Here is a 20,186-nt window from a genome sequence, read left to right on the forward strand (position 1 = left end):
GGTTCCCTCTTAGTCTCCCTCCTTTCTCTCTGTCTCCTTCCCTCTCCCTCTCTGTCTCCCCCTCTCTTCCTCTGTCTCCATCTCTCTCTCTGTCTCCCTCTCTTTCTCTGTCTCCCTCCCTCTCTCTGTCTCCCTCCCTCTGTCTCCATCCCGCTGTCACCCTCCTCCCTCTGTCTGACTCCCTCTGTATGTCTTTCTCTCTCTGTCTCTCTCTCTCTCTGTCTCCCTCTCTCTGTCTCCCTCTCTCTGTCTCCATCCCTCTGTCTCCGTCTCTCTGTCTCTGTCCCTCTGTCTTCGTCCCTCTGTCTACTGAGGTAATTCAGTTTCGACTCCATTTTGTATTCCGTCGCCATTTTGTGTTGCCCTCTCTCAGGCAGCTTGGCAAACCAAGAGTTTTTTCCCTTCGTACTGCTACGTGTCAAATAACCCCCCTTCCTTGTTGTGAAGCCAATTCCAGGAACTAGCCAAACTGACTAATCCTTTTTAGACTGACTAATCCTTGTCCCAAATATCTGTTGGCCTTCAGTATTCTTTCCCTGCCTTATCTTATCTGTTGGCCTTCGGTATTCTTTCCCTGCATTATCCTATTTCTTAATTTGTCCTTTGAAGCACACAAACACGTCTTGCCATTACTGATTGACCTATAGGTGCTGTCATTGATTGACTTATGGGGTTGGGCAAAAACCCGACTCAAGGGGGACGTTCTGGTTAAATGGTGCCTTGTTTTGAATGTTTTCCTATTGGCTAATATTTGGTGCATGGGGAGTGTTTTTCTGTGGGTGTATATGGTTATAAAAGACTGTGAGCCATGGAATGAAGTGGCAGTCTCCTGAGAAACTACTATTGGTGTACTTCTGGGACAAATGTGCATAGCTGCAACTAATACATTCGGTTTTCTACGCTAACAGAGTATTCCGCGTCTCTGTACAACAAGGCAGGTGAACTCGGAGATTTCAGGCATGCCCTGCGCCGCCATGCCCTTCTAGGCCTGGTTCTTCAACTGGCAGCCCAACGTGGGGCGGCTTCAGAGGTGGCGGTCGAGCCCGAGAGTCGCGAGGAGCCCCGCAAGGAAATTCTGGAGGAAGCGCACCACATGATTGACCCCTGCATGTCGAAAGTGGACCGAAGGTCTTTGCAGCGCGGCTTCTCCTTTCCAACGGCTGCTGGTGACTGCTGCCCTGACTGCCGCCCTGCCTTGGTCCCTTTGGTGATGACTGGTATTGCGAGACGTTAGACGGACCTCTGTTGGTGTAGAGAACATTTGGTTAAGTAATAGTGGGTAGCTCCCACTTCTTTGTTTTTGATTTTTGATTCGGCTCTTGCAAAAGCCGAAGCCGAGGGGTGAGTACATTTGTGCTGTGTTGATTGATTAACCCCTTGATGTTTGTAAAGAGGCCAGTGAAATAACAATGCCTGGTTTCAGTAAGTTCAGAAGATGGTGTTGTTGTTGTTGTGATTGGGATTCCCGACTGGAGGACTCTTGTCCAATTCCTCCGGCTGGAACTCCCACCTATGAGCTCTATTCTAAACATGGTGTAGGCCCCATCACCTTTAATGAAGTGTGGGTCCGCTATACGAGAAAAGATGGTGTTTTGCAGTGGCTACAAAATGGTAGTTTTGAGCGTGATATATTAACATGACTCCTGTTCTTCCTCGCAGGCAGACCCGTAGTCAGCGCCCAGGTCCCGAAGAGCGAGATGCGTTAGATCTCCTTGCCCGCAAGTGAATCATGAATGGTCCCCAATATGGTATACAAGATATCATGGACACTTTCCAGCAGTGGGATGCGCCAACGCAAAGACATGTTTTTGATACCATGTGTGTCATTCTTGGACAAGAGCGGGAAGACATGGGATTAGGATTATCTCCCCAGAGTCTGCTAGATGTTCAGGCTGACTTTAACAAAGGGATAATTGTGGGTGCTGAGGATGCTGTAAGGACACTTGTCACCTTTAGAACAATGTTCACCTACCGGTTTCTGCCTGAACCCGATCCTTCTGTTAAAAGGAAACTGAAACACTATCCTATCAGAGAGGTTCCCCCGGTGAGAAGAGAAGCGGTTGCACCCCAGGGCAATAATCCTGGTATACCCGCTCACTTTCAACGTGTATGGGTGCATGTTCCTTGGAAAAGATCTGAGGTTCTGGACCTCAAACAATCCTTACCAGACCCCTGTAAAAATCCTGCTGGTTATTATAAAGAGCTGTCCCAGACTGTTGATGCATGCATTATGAATTTAGCCGATATAGACATGTTGATGGGAAATGTGGTCCCACAACCATTATAGGCTAGGATTCGGAAAGAAGACCATGCTCAAGAATTGAGGGGTGATTGGGCTGCTATCGTTGCCGCAGATGGACTCCAAGTGGGTGGTGCTAAACCTGATGCTTTAATTGCAGACCTTCCCGCTAGGATCATTGCCTTGATGAAAACTATGGTGCCCGCTTTGCGAGTTAATTGGGATAAGCTAGCTGCCTGTAAGCAAAAGAAAGATGAAAGCGTTTCCGACTTTTTGACTCAATTTGAGGAGATGTTTCTTGATCACAGTGGTCAGGATATGAGCACGGAAGGTGGCCAATGATTGTTTGTAGATAAATTTGTGTTTAATTTGCTCCCTGATCTTTCTAATAAACTGAAGGATTCCCAAAGTTCATGGGCCGTTTCTTCTTCTGCTCAGATATTGGCTACTGCTCAGTATTATGAAAATAGGGATAAAGAGGAAAAGGACAAACTTGATAAAAAGACTAAGGAATTAAAAACTAAAGTTCTTTTGCAACAGGCTTATCCCCCTCGTCCTGCTCAGCGCCAGTTTCAGCCGCCTCCCCAATTCCAGAAACTGTTGCAAAAACCTGAGCCCTTTGTTCCTCGGCCCCCACTGGGTCCAAATCAATGCGCTTATTGTAAGGAAGAAGGTCACTTCAAGAATAGTTGCCCGGTTTTATTGCAGCGTGCTGGTGGTATGCCTGGGCCGCGAGGCCGAGGTGGCTACCAGTCAACACCCAGGGGTAGGGCGCGAGGTACGTCATCCCAAGACCAGCGTTCCTTTCCCTCTCAAAACTCCATTAATATATGATATGCGGTCAACTAGATCCTGGAGCGAGGAAACTTCAGAAGGCGACCCAACTATAATAGATCAAGATCTAGATCAGGATCTAATAGATCCTACTCAACAAACCAGCTCTAGTCCTGGATTTCCTAATCAAATGCCAATAGATATTATACTCAAAGCCATCTCAGAACAGCGACTAGAGGCAAAAGCCTAGCACTTGAAAACTCACAACGCTTGTAAAAAACTCCAGAATACGGTGCGACGCCTAGCCAAGTCATGTAATGATTTTACAGACAGGATGGCAGAAGCAGAAGGACGTATATCTACATTAGAGGACCAAGTAACACACATCAAAACTAGCCTCAATGACTCCAAGTGGCAGAAAGAAGATGTGAACTCTAAACTGGTTGACTTGGAGAATAGGCTTCGTCGCAATAATCTGCGAATTTTGGGTGTTCCAGAAGGAAGTGAGGGGCAAGATGTACGACAATTAGTTTGGAACTTTTTGAAGATGCTTTTCCTGATGTTAAAGATTGGCAATGGTCGCAGGAGATTCAAAGGGCACATCGCTTTCCTTTTCGCAAACAAACAACACGGAACACCCAAACACGGCAATATCCTCGAGCCATTTTGATATCTTGGAACAACTTCTTGGCAAGACAAAAATTGTATGATCTTGCAAGGCCGGATAAGAAGCGCTCTGGGAAGCGTATAGAGTTTTTTGTACGCCCTGATTATTGCCACTCTACCGTTGAGAATCGCTGGAGAATGCGTCAAATGATCGAACCATTTCGAAAAAAGGGCGCGCAAGCTTTCTTGCTTCAACCATCTACATTAAAGATTGTATACAGGGGTCAAAATAGATTCTTTTTAGCCGAAGCTCTAGCAAAGGCATATTTGAATACATTAGAATGAGGATTAAGATCTGAGTGTTAGATATCAGATGTATTGTGCGGCATAACTCATTCTCTTCTAATGCTTAGAGTTTTGGATACGCCCAAACATCTGTGGTGCTCTCACATACATCACCGGGGCAATAGGCCCCTTTACCCTAATGTTGGGGAGGGGTCACTGGGGGGGGTTGCAGTGTTGGGAAGTGGGTGGGATGGGTTGTTCACGGGGGTGTGTTGGGGGCGAAAAGGGGGAAAAAAATTCAGTCAAAGTCATAGAATATTATGTTGAAATCAACAGCCTTTTTCTGGTTGATGGAATGGTACAATGGTATAATTTAATTTTTGCAATGAATTTATACATCTGCCATGGCGAGCTTTAAGTTTCAAATGTGTTCATTTAATGTATGTGGTCTTAATAATGTGCAAAAGCGTAAGCGTGTGATGCATGAAATTCGTTTAATACAACCAGATATATTATGTATTCAAGAGACGCATATACCATGGGCAAAAAGACAAGTATTGAATGATCTTGGACTCATAGTGTTAGCTGCTTCACAACAATCTACTACGAATAGAGGGGTGGCTATTTTGGGTCGACGCTCTGTAATCACAACGGGGAAAGTTAAAGTGGATAGTCTAGGAGGCTGGGCAATCGTGGAATGTGTCATCGGCAATGTTGTAACTACGATTTATACAGTATACGGATCCAATATGGATGACACTGCAGTGATAGAGTATTTAAATGTAGAATTAGCACTATGGAGCACCCCAGTATTTTTATTGGGCGATTTCAATATCCATGGGGAATTGAATACATGGAATCCAAAATATACTAAATATCAAGGTAGGAAACCCAAGGTATTTAAGACACTACGCCAACTCTTATCTCAACATGGGTTGGTTGATGGATGGCCTGTGGCTCATCTGAAGGATCCCGGTTACACTTTTTTTTCTTCGCCGCACAAGAAATTTGTGCGAATAGACTACATTTTTATACCTAGACACATGGCGCAAGGATCTAGTATGCTAGTTAAACCACGTATCACTTCAGATCACGCTCCAATTGTCATGGATATACCTATACCTAACATCCAACGAACACAAAGATCTTTCACTTTTAATAGGAAACTATTATCAGATGAAATATATGTGAAACAAGTGATGGACTGGGCCCAGCAATTTTTCGATCTTAATAGAGGCTCTACATCTCATGCAATGGTATGGGATTGTTTTAAGGCAGGATTACGAGGTGAAACCTGTAGTTATAGTTGGAGTATACAAAAGAAAAGAAATAACATAATGACAGAATTAATACAAGATCTAAACAATGCAGAACATGATTTAATGCGCGATATTAGATTACATCGAGATAGTGAAACTTCACAAAACGAAGTTGCGAAGCATAAAGCTAAGATAAATGGGGTCTGGAGTCAGGACATAGCACAACAATATAATGTTTTTCGCGCAGAAAGATATGAATATGGAGAAAATGTGGGTAGATGTCTAGCTCAGAGAATGCGGGGAAGACAGACTTTACAGCGTATAAATTCTATAGAAAATAATCAGGGAACCCTAATAGAGTCACCAGAGGGGATATTGCAGGTCTTTTAGGAATATTATACAAATCTCTATACCCAAGAAGATCTTTCATCTGATTTACTTAATCAATATATAGATAAATTGGAATTGCCCCAATTAGATCTGGCACAACAGGAACAATTAGAGCTCCCAATTACAATTGAAGAACTTGAGACCTCCCTGAAAGAACTGGCCTTGGGGAAGGCTTGTGGTCCTGATAAACTCCCATTAGAAATTTATCAAATGATATTCCCTATAATCAAGAGCGTTATGCTCGTAACGTTTTTAGAAGCTCCGAGAGGTCACCCCCCACCATCATGGGAAGATGCTAGCATAGTTATATTTCCTAAAAAAGACAAACCTTCGCATCTACCCGGGTCGTATCGTCCCATTTCACTTATAAATGCGGACGCAAAATTGTATGCTAAAATTCTCGCGAACCGTCTGAGTCAAATTGTTCCAACTTTAGTTTCTGAACAACAACATGGCTTTCACCCTGATCGAGGCACTATTAACCTTATACACCGGGTTATTGCAACACTAGATTATGCTACTGCAGAACATAAAGACGTCGGATTGGTGCTTCTAGACGCAGAGAAAGCGTTCGACCGCGTCTCATGGGCAATTCTGTGGGCAATCTTGGTGAAAATGGGATTCGGATCACGATTTATATCTGCCTTACAAATTATGTATAGACACCCGAGGGCTAAGATCTGTATTTCAGGACAAGAGTCAATGGCAGTCAATATCACGCGGGGCACGCGACAGGGGTGCCCCTGCTCACCCTTGCTATTCGCTATTTATATAGAACCATTGATTAAGGCATTAAAGTCATCTCAACAAATTCAACCCATGGTTTTGCCTGGAGGTGATGTACGGGTGTTAGCCTATGCTGACGATATCGCAGTTATAGCATCTGATCCAGAATCTGCATTAACTGAAATAGAAAATCTGACTCGTGAATTTGGCAATGTGGCTGGGTACAAACTTAATAGCCAAAAAACACAGGTCATATGCTCAGCAGGATTGTGTACTAATGATAGCAGGGTTACTCTGGAGGCTAAATATCTAGGCATCAAAATCAGATTGTTACCTCAACAGTTAGTTATGGCAAACTGGTCACATATATTAGGATCAGTTAAAAGTCAACTAGAGAAAATTGAATGTCTACACCTATCATTGGTTGGGAGACGTAATGTCTTAAAAATGTCTATCCTACCGAAAGTTTTATATTATTTTTGAGCAATACCATTGGAAATACCTACACTACAATTGAGGAAATTGCAATCTATAACTGATCAATTTCTATGGAGTGGGAAATCATCGCGGAGAGCATTTAAATATATGACATTACCAATTTTAAGGGAGGGTTGGGGAGTCCCGAATTTTGCACTATATTATTTGGCATGCCTTATGCAAAATGTTAAATATTTTTCAATAGGTGGAACTCCACCTACATTTGAAAGTCCTGATATTTTTTCTCTTCTATTAGGCCCACAATCTCGGCAAATGCTACTCCGTTTTACAGAACCTAGTTACTACAAAAGAACTAGATTTAAACTTACAATGTCTGCCTTTAAAGCATGGCGTTCTATACGGAAGCTCATTTCACTGGGACGTATCAATTTTTATACTCCGTGCAACTCTATAGAGTTGCTCCCGTTAACGTTCAGGGATCGTATTATGGGTATATGGCGGGAAAAGGGTATAATAGCTATTGGTGACATGGTTAAAAATGGTACAATCGCCTCATTTCAGGAGCTAAGAGATGAATACAGCCTTTCTAAACATGACTTCTTTAAGTATTTGCAAATACGGAACTTTATTTATACACATTCAAAAATTGTACCACTCTGTCCTAATGAATTTATGGAAATACTCAGAAAATCTACACGCATAGGGATTATTTACAATTATCTGTTAAATTTACAGCAGGATGATACGGAACAGCAGGTAGCAAAATGGTGTATGAGATTAGGGACATCCGTAGTACCTTTTCAAGAATCAATATGTATGGCCGATAAAATTATTTTATCGGCCAATTTATATTCACAGCATTATAAAACTTTGTTTAATCTCTATCATACACCACTTAAAATGCTCAAATGGAGTAATACAAACAATGGGAAATGCTTTAGATGTCAATGTGATCTGGCAGATATTATACATATATTTTCAGACTGCCTTATATTAAAACCGTTTTTTGTATCCATAGAAACCTTTCTAACACATATTACAAAATGCTATGTTAAAATTTCTAGAGAGATGATTATTTTTGGATTATCAAACGATAATGAATTGTTTCTAGGTTATCAGGAAAATAGATATATTATATTCATGGCCATGGCTGTAGCTCGCCTTTGCATATCATCAATGTGGCTAAAACCTGACGCACCTACATATGAAATGTGGCGAGCAAAGTTCTATAATATTTTTTATTTAGAGTTTAATTTATATCGCATTAAATCAATTGCGAAAAAGAGAAGAGGATACAAAATATGGCAGACTTTGATAGATTATTTGGATCACTAGCTATTATTATTTATGTACCTAATAAGACAAAGCTGCTGTTCAGATTGTATTTATGTGATTTTGAAATCATCTTTTATTGTTTTTATGTTTATGTATGTTGAATATGCTAATCATTAAGATGAAGTATTGATATGTTTATTTTTTCTATATATGGCTTTGAACTGAATCAATAAAGAAATAAAAAAAAAAAAAAACTCCATTAATTATTTTGATCAGAAGAATGCTCAGTCTGCCCATTATTACAATGATGATTATTATACCGAGGATGAGAGTCAAGGTTTTCATACTAGCTAGGACAGCCATAGACAAAGTGAGGGAGTCATATCAGTTCCAGTGGACCAAAATGGGCCTTATGTTGAAGTCGTTGCACAAGGTGTTTCAGATCCATTTCCTTTGGACACTGGTGCAACGAAAAGTTCTATCATCCACTCTAAACTCCCTGGGGCACCTTTGTCTGGCTTAACAAATGTTTCTGTAGGATTTTCTGGCACCCCAGTTCATAACCCAGTTTCTTGTACTCTGCCCATCTCAATAGGTCCTTATGATTTGGAGGCTCCGCTTATTTTAACAATTGGTTGTGGTGAAAATTTGTTAGGTTTGGACTTATTAAGAAGACTGTACGCAACGTTGCATTGTTCCCTTTTTGGTGTACACCTCACTTTAGGTCAGAAATTGATTTCCCCAGCGTATTTGTCTAAAGACCAACTTCCCCCTGAATTGCGCTCTCTTCCTGCCACCCTCTGGGCTACAGACCCCAATGATGTTGGTCTTCTGCAGATGCTGCCCTACATCATCACCCTCAAATCTAATGTTAAGTTACCCCGCATTCCCCAGTATAAGATTTCCAGTGATGGTGAAAGAGCCCTCTTGGCTATTATTTATGATTTGGTTCAGAAAGACGTGGTTGAAGAGACAAGGGGAAATGTATGCAATAGTCCTGTTTTACCTGTTCTTAAACGTACTGACTCTTCCCAGCCACCCATTTATCGTTTTGTGATCGACCTCCGGGAGGTCAACAAGATTGTTGTACCCCAATTCCCTGTCCTCCCAGATATCACTGCCCTATTGAAATGATACCTGCTTCAGCTGCTTGCTTTTCTGTCATCGACCTCGAGAATGCTTTCTTCAGCATTCCCATTGCTCAGGAAAGTAGTGATATTTTCGGCTTCCCTTTAGGAGGCTGAAGCTTCCGGTTCAAGCGTGCACCTCAAGGCTATTGTGAGAGCCCCTCCATTTATAGTCAAGCTTTGAAAACTCAGCTTGATGCTTTCTCTTTGCCCCCAGGTGCCACACTTATTCAATACGTAGATGACCTGTTGGTTGCTGCTGATTCTGAGGACATTTGTAAACAGGTTACTATTTCACTGTTACGTCACTTGTCTGACCTTCATCACAAGGTTTCACCCTCTAAATTGCAATATTGTCGCCAAGAGGTTACCTATCTAGGTCATCTCTTGTCGAAGGAGGAACGGCGATTGACCCCAGAACGTATCCAAGCAATTGCTCAAATGTCTGTACCATGTACACAAAGGGAGGTGCGTGCCTTTTTGGGCATTACCTCTTATTGTAGGCAGTGGATTCCAAATTTTTCTTTGCTAGCGAAACCTCTGTTGGCACTCACTCTCAAAGATACACCCCAACCTCTTCCTTGGACTGCGGAATGTCAGAAAAGTTTTACTGATTTACATACTTCCTTGTGCTCTGCTCCTGTGTTAAGTACTCCTGATTACAGTAAGCCTTTCACACTCTACGTTCATGATAGAGAAGGTTGTGCATTGTCAGTTTTAACGCAACAATTTGGGGACAAGCAACGCCCATGTGCCTATTTTTCGGCCACACTAGACCCAGTGGCCAAGTCGTTTCCTAGTTGTCTGAAAGCCACAGCAGCAGCAGCAGTAGTTTCCATTCGCCAGTCTGCTGGATTGATACTGGATAATACTCTTATTGTCATGGTGCCGCATGCAGTAGATACCCTCCTAAATAGAACAAAGACTCAGCACCTTACGAGCGCCCCCTAGTCAGGGTACGAGCTGACGCTCTTCGCCAGCCATGTACATATTAAACAATGCAATACCCTAAACCCAGCCACACTGTTACCGATCCCAGTAGAAAAAGGTACTCAGAGCAGCATGATTGTTTCCTCCGCACAGAGGAGGAGACAAAAGGTAGGGTGGATCTAAAGGACACTCCACTCCTGGACCCGGATGGGATCCTATGGGTGGATGGTTCTTGTTTCAAGTTCCCCAATGGTGAGACGACTTTGGCCTATGCAGTCACTACTTTGTACACAATTGTGGAAACAGCACGCATTAAGCACAATTCAGCCCAGGCAGCTGAATTGATAGCTCTGACTAGAGCTTGTGTATTGGCTGAAGGAAAAAGAGTAAATGTGTACACTGATAGCCAGTAGGCGTTTGGAGTGGCCCACAGTTTTGGCCGTCTGTGGAGGGAAAGAGGGTTTTTCACCTCCCACGGCACTAAGATACAGCATGGCCAGTTGGTAAATGACCTTCTCGAATCACTTACCTTGCCCACTCAGATAGCATTTGTTAAATGTAGTGTGCATAAGAGGATCACTGATGATGTGGGTCGAGGAAATGCTTTTGCAGATCAGATATCGAAAGAGACAGCCAGAGATGTTACAAGCCGCATGTATGTTGCGGGCCCTGGTAGATGGGTCAAACAAGGAGGGATGTGTGAGGACACAATAGAAAGTGTAAAAATGATCCAGTTAGAGGCTACAGAGAAAGAACTGAGTAAGTGGAGAGAAGGTACAGGGATGTTGGACACGACAGGGTGTTGGACAGAATTGTCGGAACATCAGCGCTGGCTGTTACCAGATGCCTATGTGCTTCCAGTAGTTACTATGGCACATGGTCCAGCCCACATTAGTGCGAAAGGGATATGCAAACTTCTGGCCCCTGTATGGCAGAATGTGGGGATCCCTAAATGCGCAGATAATCTGGTTAAGCACTGTATTGTTTGCTTGATGCACAATCCCCCTGCTCCTGTGCTAATCCCTCCTGCAAGGGACACTGTAACACTGATATTTCTGTGTTGGTAGAACTGGGGGTCTCTAGTTGGCAATGGTGTGCAACTTTGACCAAATAGGGACCCTTGCTTCCAAGTCAGTATAAGGCGTTTACACTCCTAGATAACGCCTGCTCACCCCCTTGGTAGCTTGGCACGAGCAGACAGACTTATCTCAGAGGCAGTGTGATAAGCATTTGTGAATATACAGAGAAATACAGTGAAAACACTGCATATGGACACCACACAGGTTTTATAACAATAAGTATTCTTTATATGGACTTAACACAAGACTACAAATGACAAAAATCCACAATACTGTACTTAAAGTTGACTTAAAGATGATAAAAGTTGCCTGGTACAAGTTGGTGATAAATGCAACACAGTTGGGGGGCGCTAGAGGGCGCACGAGCTGAATGGCCGCACTCCTGTGAGGCTCCAGCCGCCTGGTTCTAAAAATCCTAAATTTATCCTCCTAACCTGTAGCTACCCATCTAAAACTTGGCACGAGTGTGCACCGAGGTATGAAGCGGCCTCGGTGTGAATTTTGAGCCTCTGCGCTGCTGTATGGCGGAATTAGCGCTGCTCGAAGGTTGACCGCACCCTACCTCTGGAGCCTACTGCTGCGCCTGGCCGGGCGGCAATTCACGCGAGACCGGGGCATGCCACGAGGGGAAAGGCCGTGAAGGCGCCCGCGGTGAACCTGTATGGCGGCGGCCACCCGAGAGACTGAGGATCGCCGAGAGGTACGGCGCACCACCCCCCCCGCTGCTCGCACACCCGGCACCCGCTTATCACGCGGGGGGAGGACACTTAGACTGAGCCTCCCGGGGGGAGAGAGAGGCTTGCAGGCCTGCACTGCGGGCCTAGTGGTGTAGCACTGCGGATCGGGGCCTTCCGCTTTCTCCCCGCCGGAGACCGAGGCGGGAGACAGACCCGGGGAGTGCGGCCCGCACTTCCCTGCACCGACAACGTGTGCGGGGGGCCCGCGACGGCGGTCCCCTGCTGTATGGTTGAGGCCCTGGGAGGGCTTCGCGCTGTGGTGGCTCCACAGTCGGATCTGCACGAATCTTCTGGATTGAGCCGCGGAAGTGAGGAGGACATACACTGCTGCGGTGGGGAGGCAGGCCCTTGCTGACTATACAGGCGATGGTGGTATTGTTCTCTGGAGGGCCGCTTTCACGAGAGGAGCTGGCTGCTGTGCCCTGCCATTAACTGTGTGTACCCTGGAAGGGGCCGGCCACTTGCACAATGAGGCGAGGACTACTATATTGAGGCCAGAGAGATATCGATTGGGATGTGGCACATCGGAGCGACTGGCGCAACAGGGCGATCGTGACTGCTGCGGCGTGATACGCTGGGGCTGCTGGCGAGAGTGACCTGCGGACCACTACGGATTACCGGCATCTAGCACGGTGAGTGACCTACACACACTGAACTGACATTGGTGACCGGTTGGGGCTGGGGAAGGTACTACCGTTCCTCGGCACCCCTCCTGGCCACGTGCAGTGGCTCCACGCTGCAGGTCCGGCCAACAGTGAGTGTTTGCTTCGGGGACCTGCCTCTGACTCCTTCCTGACATTGGAGGCGCTATCCAATCTGGGCTTCCGCTGTCATTCTGCGATACAACTTGGGGCCACTGATGAGATTGCTCGTGGTGCCGTAGAGCTGGCCACTGTTGGTGGGACTTGAGAACACCGCGTACGAACCAGCCCTGTACACTGGAACTGTTGGCTCGCTGCTTAACTTGTGACTGCGCTTGGACCTGAGACCGCGCAGGGTGTCAAAGCACAAAGGACCTTCACCTAGTAGGGAGGATCGCACCAGTCGTGTCTCGCCGGCGGCCTCTAGTCCCTATAAAAGGGGTGCCATGGGGAAACAAGATAATAAGCAGCCGAAATTTTCCTTTGAATCTGCCGCTGTAAAGAAAGTCACATGCAACACAGCTGAGAGCGGAGGAGCGCATGGTCCCGCGACTCCAGCCAGCTCTACCACGTCGCCATCCCCGGAGATGCGGTTAATGATGGAGGAGATGAGACAAGGCTTCACCACCATAGTCGATAAGGTAGACCGCCTATCTTCTAGGATGGATGCTGTTGCTCAAAAGATAGAATTACATGAGGAACGCCTGGTCGAGGCGGAGAGGCGCATATCGGGGACTGAAGACACAACAGCGTCCCATGAAACTCGTCTGTCGCGGATGGACAACGTACTGAGGGTAATCGCTGCAAAAAATGAGGAGTCGGAGGCGCGCAGTCGGCGCAACAACATACGAGTCCTTGGTGTGCCGGAATCGACCAACACTGGTCGCATGGAGGACTACGTTGAGAAAACCCTTTTGGCGGCGGTGGGAAAGGACGCCTTCTCCAGCCAATTCATTGTTGAGAGAGCACATCGATCCCTTGGTCCGCGCCCCAAGCCAGGAGCCACACCGCGGCCTATCAATGCCCGCCTTCTCAACTACCGAGATCGCGACACTGCACTTCGAGCGGCACGGTTGAATAAACACTTGTCATGCGATGGAGTGAATTTTTCTATATACCCGGATTTCACCCCTGTTGTGCAGGAGCAACGTAGGAAGTTCCTCGACGTCAAGAAAAAGATTAGAGATATGCAGATAGACTACGCCCTCCTCTATCCGGCCAAACTCAGGGTCACTCATCAGGGCACGCAACACTTTTTCACGACTCCGCAACAAGTGGAGGACTACATAAAGAAACTGAGGCGGGCTGGAGGGGGGTGGCGCAATGCTGATGAGGATGAGGCTGAGAGCCATCCGGCGGAAAATGAAGATAGCTGATTTATAATACCAAACTGTACTAGAGTGGTGATGCATCAGCACACTCAGTTTGACCATACTGAGGCTCTTCTACGTCAGGGGGAGCCATGAGAGACTGGAATGCCACGGACGGGTATGGCACTGCAGGTGGTGATATCTGCCAGGCACCACCCCTCCTCTCTAACTGTTCCCTTATGAGTCCTGGGGGGCAGGATGGAGTTGTTGGGGTGAGTAGGTGCTCTCCTTGGATGTCCCCCGAAGGGAGTTCCCCTCACTGTTTGTTGTTATTTCTGAAAGTGGGATGTGAGGGCGGGGGTGGGGTTGGATTGCTGGCAAGTTGGGGTTGCTTCAGTGGGAGGTGGGAGGCCTGGGTATGTGGATGTTGGGCTGTTATTGGTGGGGGGAGGCATGGGAGCGGTCTCTTTATGAGGCGCTTTTGCTCCGGTTCTGTTTGATTGCGAGAGTTACAAATGGAGAGACTGGGAGGGACGTTTTTCAGGGATCATACTGGGGTACAGAATGGAAATTGCGTGTGCACATGTTACATGGAGGCTGGTGTATGCTGTGGCCGACTGGAGGGCTGGGCGCCGACAAGGGCTGGCTAATTTGATTTGCATCGAGTGTAATGTGTGATAATGCATTGGGTAGAATATCAGTGATATCTTGGAATGTGCGGGGCCTCAATGACGCAAGGAAGTGTAGGAATGTGCTTGCATATCTGGATCGACATCATTTGCAAATAGCTTTATTGCAAGAAACCCATCTCCGTCCGCGGTGTGAACCCCGGTTTGCCAGTAGGTGGGCCCTCATTAGGAAATTCTCATCGTACTCTACATATGCTAGAGGGACTGCAGTATTGATTAAGAAATCGCTTGTATTTCAGGAACTAGGGGTGAAGTTGGATGTTGAGGGAAGATACGTGGTTTTGTGGGGGAGGCTGGGTACGGATGTTGTGATAATTGTGAACTGTTATGCACCCAACGTTGATACACCAGGGTTTTTCACGACACTGTGGGGGCACATACTCGAAATTGATGCCACACATATTATCTGGGGTGGAGATTTCAACCTTGCCCTTAGGCCGGGCGCAGACAGATCAGACGGGAGCGGTCAGTATAATGTCCAAGCGCAAGATACGCTACAGGGTATACTCCTTAAAGCGGGCCTGATAGACAGCTGGAGGTTTACACATCCTGAGAGCAGGGAAGGCACACACTTCACAGCGCATGCGCAAACTTGGGCACGTCTTGATTACTGCTTTGTATCGTGGGGGCTTGGGAGTGGACTACACAAGGTGGAACATTTGCCCAGGACCTACTCGGACCACTGCCCGGTTCTGATTACATTAGCTATGCCAGGGTTGAATAGGGTTCGTCCACCTTGGCGTCTCTTCCCATCGGCTCTACTAGATCCAGTCTTTAAATCGGAGCTTGGCGAAGAAATAGAGGCCTTTTTTCCCAGAAACAAGGGATCGGTGGATAGCGTGGAGGTGATCTGGGAGGCATTTAAGGTCACTATAAGAGGGGTCACAATCGCTAAAAGCTGCGGGGTGCTGAGGGACATAGTACGCACACTGACCAGATTGGAGTCGGAACTTAAGGCACTTGAGGATAGAATGGTTGGGGGTGATGACCCGGCACTGAAGCAGGCATTCAGGGAGAAGCTGTCGGAGTTTGAGGAGGAGGCAGCCAGGGAAGTGAAATTCAGAGGTAAATACTGGACAGCCAGGAGGTATTGTGAAGGTGAGCGACCGGGTAAAGTTCTAGCTGCCATCACGAGACACCAGCGATTTAGCACTCATATCCTAGAAATCACCACTAAGGAGGGTGAGAGATGTCAGGACACTGGGGGGATACAGGAGGCTTTCCTACAGCACTACATGCAACTGTACTCCACACAGCAAGAGGGCAAAGTGGAATTTGTGGACTTTCTTAATGACATTGCACTCTGCTGGCTCACAGACGGCCATCGAGCCTTTCTTGGGGGTCCTCTAGAGGTGGAGGAAATACGGGATGCTATCCTGTCCTTGAGCAATGGCAAAGCGGCTGGGTTGGACGGCCTTCCGGCTGAATTTTATAAGTGCTATGTGGACACGATGGCGCCAGTACTCAAGTTTTTGAGGATCGTTGGAGGTGGGGAGACTGCCGGGGTTGATGAGAGAGGTGGCAATTACCTCTCTTTTGAAACCAGGCAAGGACCCTTTAGACACTGATTCTTACAGACCCCTATCTCTCCTTAACTGTGACGTGAAGATACTGGCGAAAGTGTTGGCGGCTCGGTTGTCCCTACTCATGACCACATTAGTGCTCCCGGACCAGTCTGGCTTTGTGCCGGGACGGGCCACGTCGCACAATCTTCGCACACTGTTTTCGCTCATCCCCACCATTGCCCCTGAGATACTGGTTGCTGCGAGATTTCTTGATGCCACTAAGGCGTTTGATTCGGTGGAATGGAAGTACCTCATGGCCATACTATGCAGGATGGGGTTTCCCAAGATATTCATCGCATGGGTGGAGCTGCTATACACCGCACCGGTGGCTAGAGTTGTCATTAATGGGGTGCTATCCTCCCAAATGCCGATCACGAGGGGGACCAGGCAGGGATGCCCCCTGTCCCCCCTCCTGTTTGCCATATCAATTGAGCCATTGGCGTGTCGGATTCGGCAGCTGCATAAACTTAGCGCGTTCAACTGCTTCCAAAGGCAGATAGGGATATCGCTTTACGCTGATGATGTAACGCTTTATGTGAAGGACCCACAACAGAATCTCAACCCGTTGCTGAGGGAATTCCTTGTCTTCGGCAGGCTTTCCGGAATCACATTAATTGGAAAAAAATCACAATTTTTCCCCCTCACGGCGGCGGTGCAACACTTCCAATTAGACTTCCCCCTAGAGTGGTGCAGTACAGACCTCCGCTATTTGGGCATTACGATCTCGCTCAATAGAGAGGAAACGGTTAGACTTAACTATGGAGTGGCTATCTCTCACCTGGCCGATAATGTAACACGATGGATGTCCTTGCCACTCTCAATGGCGGGCAGGGCCTCGTTGATAAAGATGGTGGTGCTCCCCCGTTTCTTATATATCTTTCAAAATGTCCCCTACTACCCGGGCTCATATTTCTTTTAGAGATTACGGTCAGAACTACTGCGACTGTTCTGGGGGGGTAAACAGCCACGGCTAACTTGGTCCACCCTAACGCAGCCTTATGACAGAGGCGGGTTTGACGTGGCAGATTTTGAAAATTATTACTTGAGCACGCAGGCGCAACATGCGTACCACTGGATTCATCCTGAGCCCTTCATGCCACAAGTTGCGGCTGAGGAATGGATTGTGCACCCACTCCCGCTCAATGGTATGCTACAGGGCAGAGCAGGAGACATTGAGACACCAGCTACCACAGTCACGTGTACTGTAGACGCCTGGGGGAGAGTGGCAAGGGCACTTGACGCTCCTTTGCTGTACTCACCGGCCATGCCACTCACGTACCACCCACGATTGTCCCTGTTGCAGGAACTTGGTTTCCGTTCAATGTGTAAACGCATCAAATTGAATACGTGGGGTGATATGTTCATCAATGGGCGGTTCCGCACTAAAGAACAGATATTTCAGAGTGGATCCCCGACGCCGCTGGAGATTTTCTATTTCATTAGACTTAGACAGGGGATGCGGGAGATCCTCCACACTTTCCAGATGAGCCAGGTGTGGTCTTGCCCCTGCATGTGCTACTGATATCGGATGGCCGGCACTTGGTGTTGAAGCTGTACAATAACATTAGATCGCAAAGAGTGTCTGCCACACCCCGAGCGCGTGCCAATTGGAGTTCGGAACTGGGTACTGACATAACTGACGAACAGTGGCAATATTGCTGCTCCGTCACGGCGAACATCTCGTCTAGCTGCAGGCTCAAAATTATCCATTACAAATTTGTGCAGAGATTTTATTTTACACCGGTTAGGAAACTAAGGCTACACTTAGCGGACAACGACAGGTGTGCTTGATGCCGTGCAGCAGGAGCGGGATTTCTCCACCTTGCTTGGGAATGTAGAGCGGTTCAGGAGTACTGGACTCAGGTGCAGGCGGCGCTTCAGGTCATGACTGACGGAGCGGTCCCACTGGACCCCGTCACGATGATGCTGGGCTATACTAAAGATGTTCCTAAAGAATCTCGTAGACTTGTGGATGTTGCGCTCTTATTGGCAAAAAGGAGAGTGGCTTGCAGATGGGGGACGGGCAGGGCTCCGAAGTTTAAGGAGTGGATTGATGATATGACGTACTGTCAGGAACAACACAATATCTATGCTGAGCTTATGCCTGTGCGCTGTCGGCCTAAGGATATCTGGGGTCTGCTACAGCTCTATTGGCTGTCTCAAGCGAACCAAAGTGGGAGCTCCGATGATGAGAGTCTGTGAGGAGGGTCCTGATCAGGGAGCTGTCTAAGGATTAGGTTGTAGACCACTGGGGATGCGGGCGGGGCTCCGCCCGTACTGCTGACGGGCCCCGGGAGTAGTCCTATTACTGATATACGGCTGTAATGAGATCGTTAAGGGCCATACTGGCAACACATTACACTGTGCAGCCGCGAAATGAAGGTTCCTGAGACGTTGTAGATCAGGGAGCAGGTGGGCTACCCCTTACCGGCGATTTAAGATGGTAAAATGTTGTCATAATCAAGCACATTGACTGATCCACATACCACACATATCTGGGAGTACTACACAGTGATCTATACACACCATTGGGATATGCGATTGGGCCCTTCATATAGTGATGATTAGGGGGTTCTGCCTGCCCTGTTGAGACATGGGTCGCTTCCGATATGAATGTGCAGGAGTGTCCGCTGAGGACTGTTTTGTGTTCCCTAACGACCTGATGATGTCACGTGGGCTAAGTGATCTGCTATGATACATGCTACACCAAGAATGACGTCACTGTTATAATTGCTGGCCCCTACGTGTTATTAAGCTGGATGTATTACTACACGTTACGCATTGTAAATATTGATGTGCTAATGAGAGTTGACATTGATGCCTAGCCCGCTAGAAAAGTCGCCCAGTATTGTCCAGCCATTGCAGATCTGTACCATGTATGTCTATGTTTCATATGCAAGAGATGTACTGTTCCTAATTGCTACCTAAATAAAGGTTTAAAAAAAAAAATGCAACACAGTTCTCAACAAAGTACCTGGATGCGTCATGCAAAACATGCAATGGCTCGCAGAGTGGGAGATGCGTCGGTTCCTTGATTTGGCGGGGATGATGCGTTGCGCCTCAATGCTTGGGCAGAGTAGGGGATGCGTTGTGATCCTTACCGGTGCGGAGGTGATGTGTAGTTTCTCAGCCTGCGGCCTGGTTGCGACAATCCTGGTGCGATGCACCAAGATGGCGCCCTTGATGCGACGATGCGATGACGATGCATTCATGTCCTGGCAGCCTTGCGACGACTCAGTACTTTGGAGCCGCGATAGGTCCTGCGACACGCTTCTCCGGCAATGCGATGGCGACCCTCTCGATGGCGTCATGCTTCTCCGGTGATACAACAGCAGGCAGCTTTGATGAAGACACGCTTCCTGGGAGATGCCGCGGCGGCACGCTTCTCCAGCGGTGCGGCGATTTCAGCTGCGGTGGCGTCACTCTTCGTCTCGTTGCGTCGCGCTTCCAGCTCCCAGCGACACGCAGGCTTTTGCAAACAGAATTCTCAACAAGAAAACTCTGAGGGGAGCTGGAAATGAAGTCTTTTGTCCCTTAGATTTCAGCAGGAGGCAAGCACAAGTTCAAGCCCTTGGAGCAATATTTTGCAAGATGATGAAAGTTCTTTAAAAGTTCCTTCTCCTTTCTGTGGCAATGACGAAACCACTGCCAGCCAATCCAGCAAACAGCACACGGGCAGAGGGGCAATCCAAACTCCTGCAGCTTCCTTGGTTCTTCTACTTGACAAAAGGTTTGTCTTGTTCCCACAAATGATCTAAAGTTCTTGGGTCTGGGTCCCAATATTTATACCCCAAAATCCTTTGTTCCCTGAAGGCAGAGAGGCTTCTGTCCAGTCCAAACCAGTTCTTGAGCACTCTGTGTACATGACTCCTTCCTTCCTTTCACAGTTCAGGGCAGAAGCATCAGACGCCCCACAGGAGGTGCCCACACTGCGGAGAGAAGGCACAGCCCTGGAGCACTTTGTTGACATGATTTCTTCTCTCCTTTCAAAGTGCAGGGCAGAGACATGAGATACACCACAGAAGGTGGAGCCAGCATTTTGGAGGGAAGGCCCAGCCTTATTCAGGCCCCATGTGCAACTCCTCCTTCCCATCTAGATGAGGATCTCTCTATTCA

The sequence above is a fragment of the Lissotriton vulgaris genome, chromosome 6 (assembly GCF_964263255.1).
Source record: "Lissotriton vulgaris chromosome 6, aLisVul1.2, whole genome shotgun sequence".
Lineage (NCBI taxonomy): Eukaryota > Metazoa > Chordata > Amphibia > Caudata > Salamandridae > Lissotriton > Lissotriton vulgaris.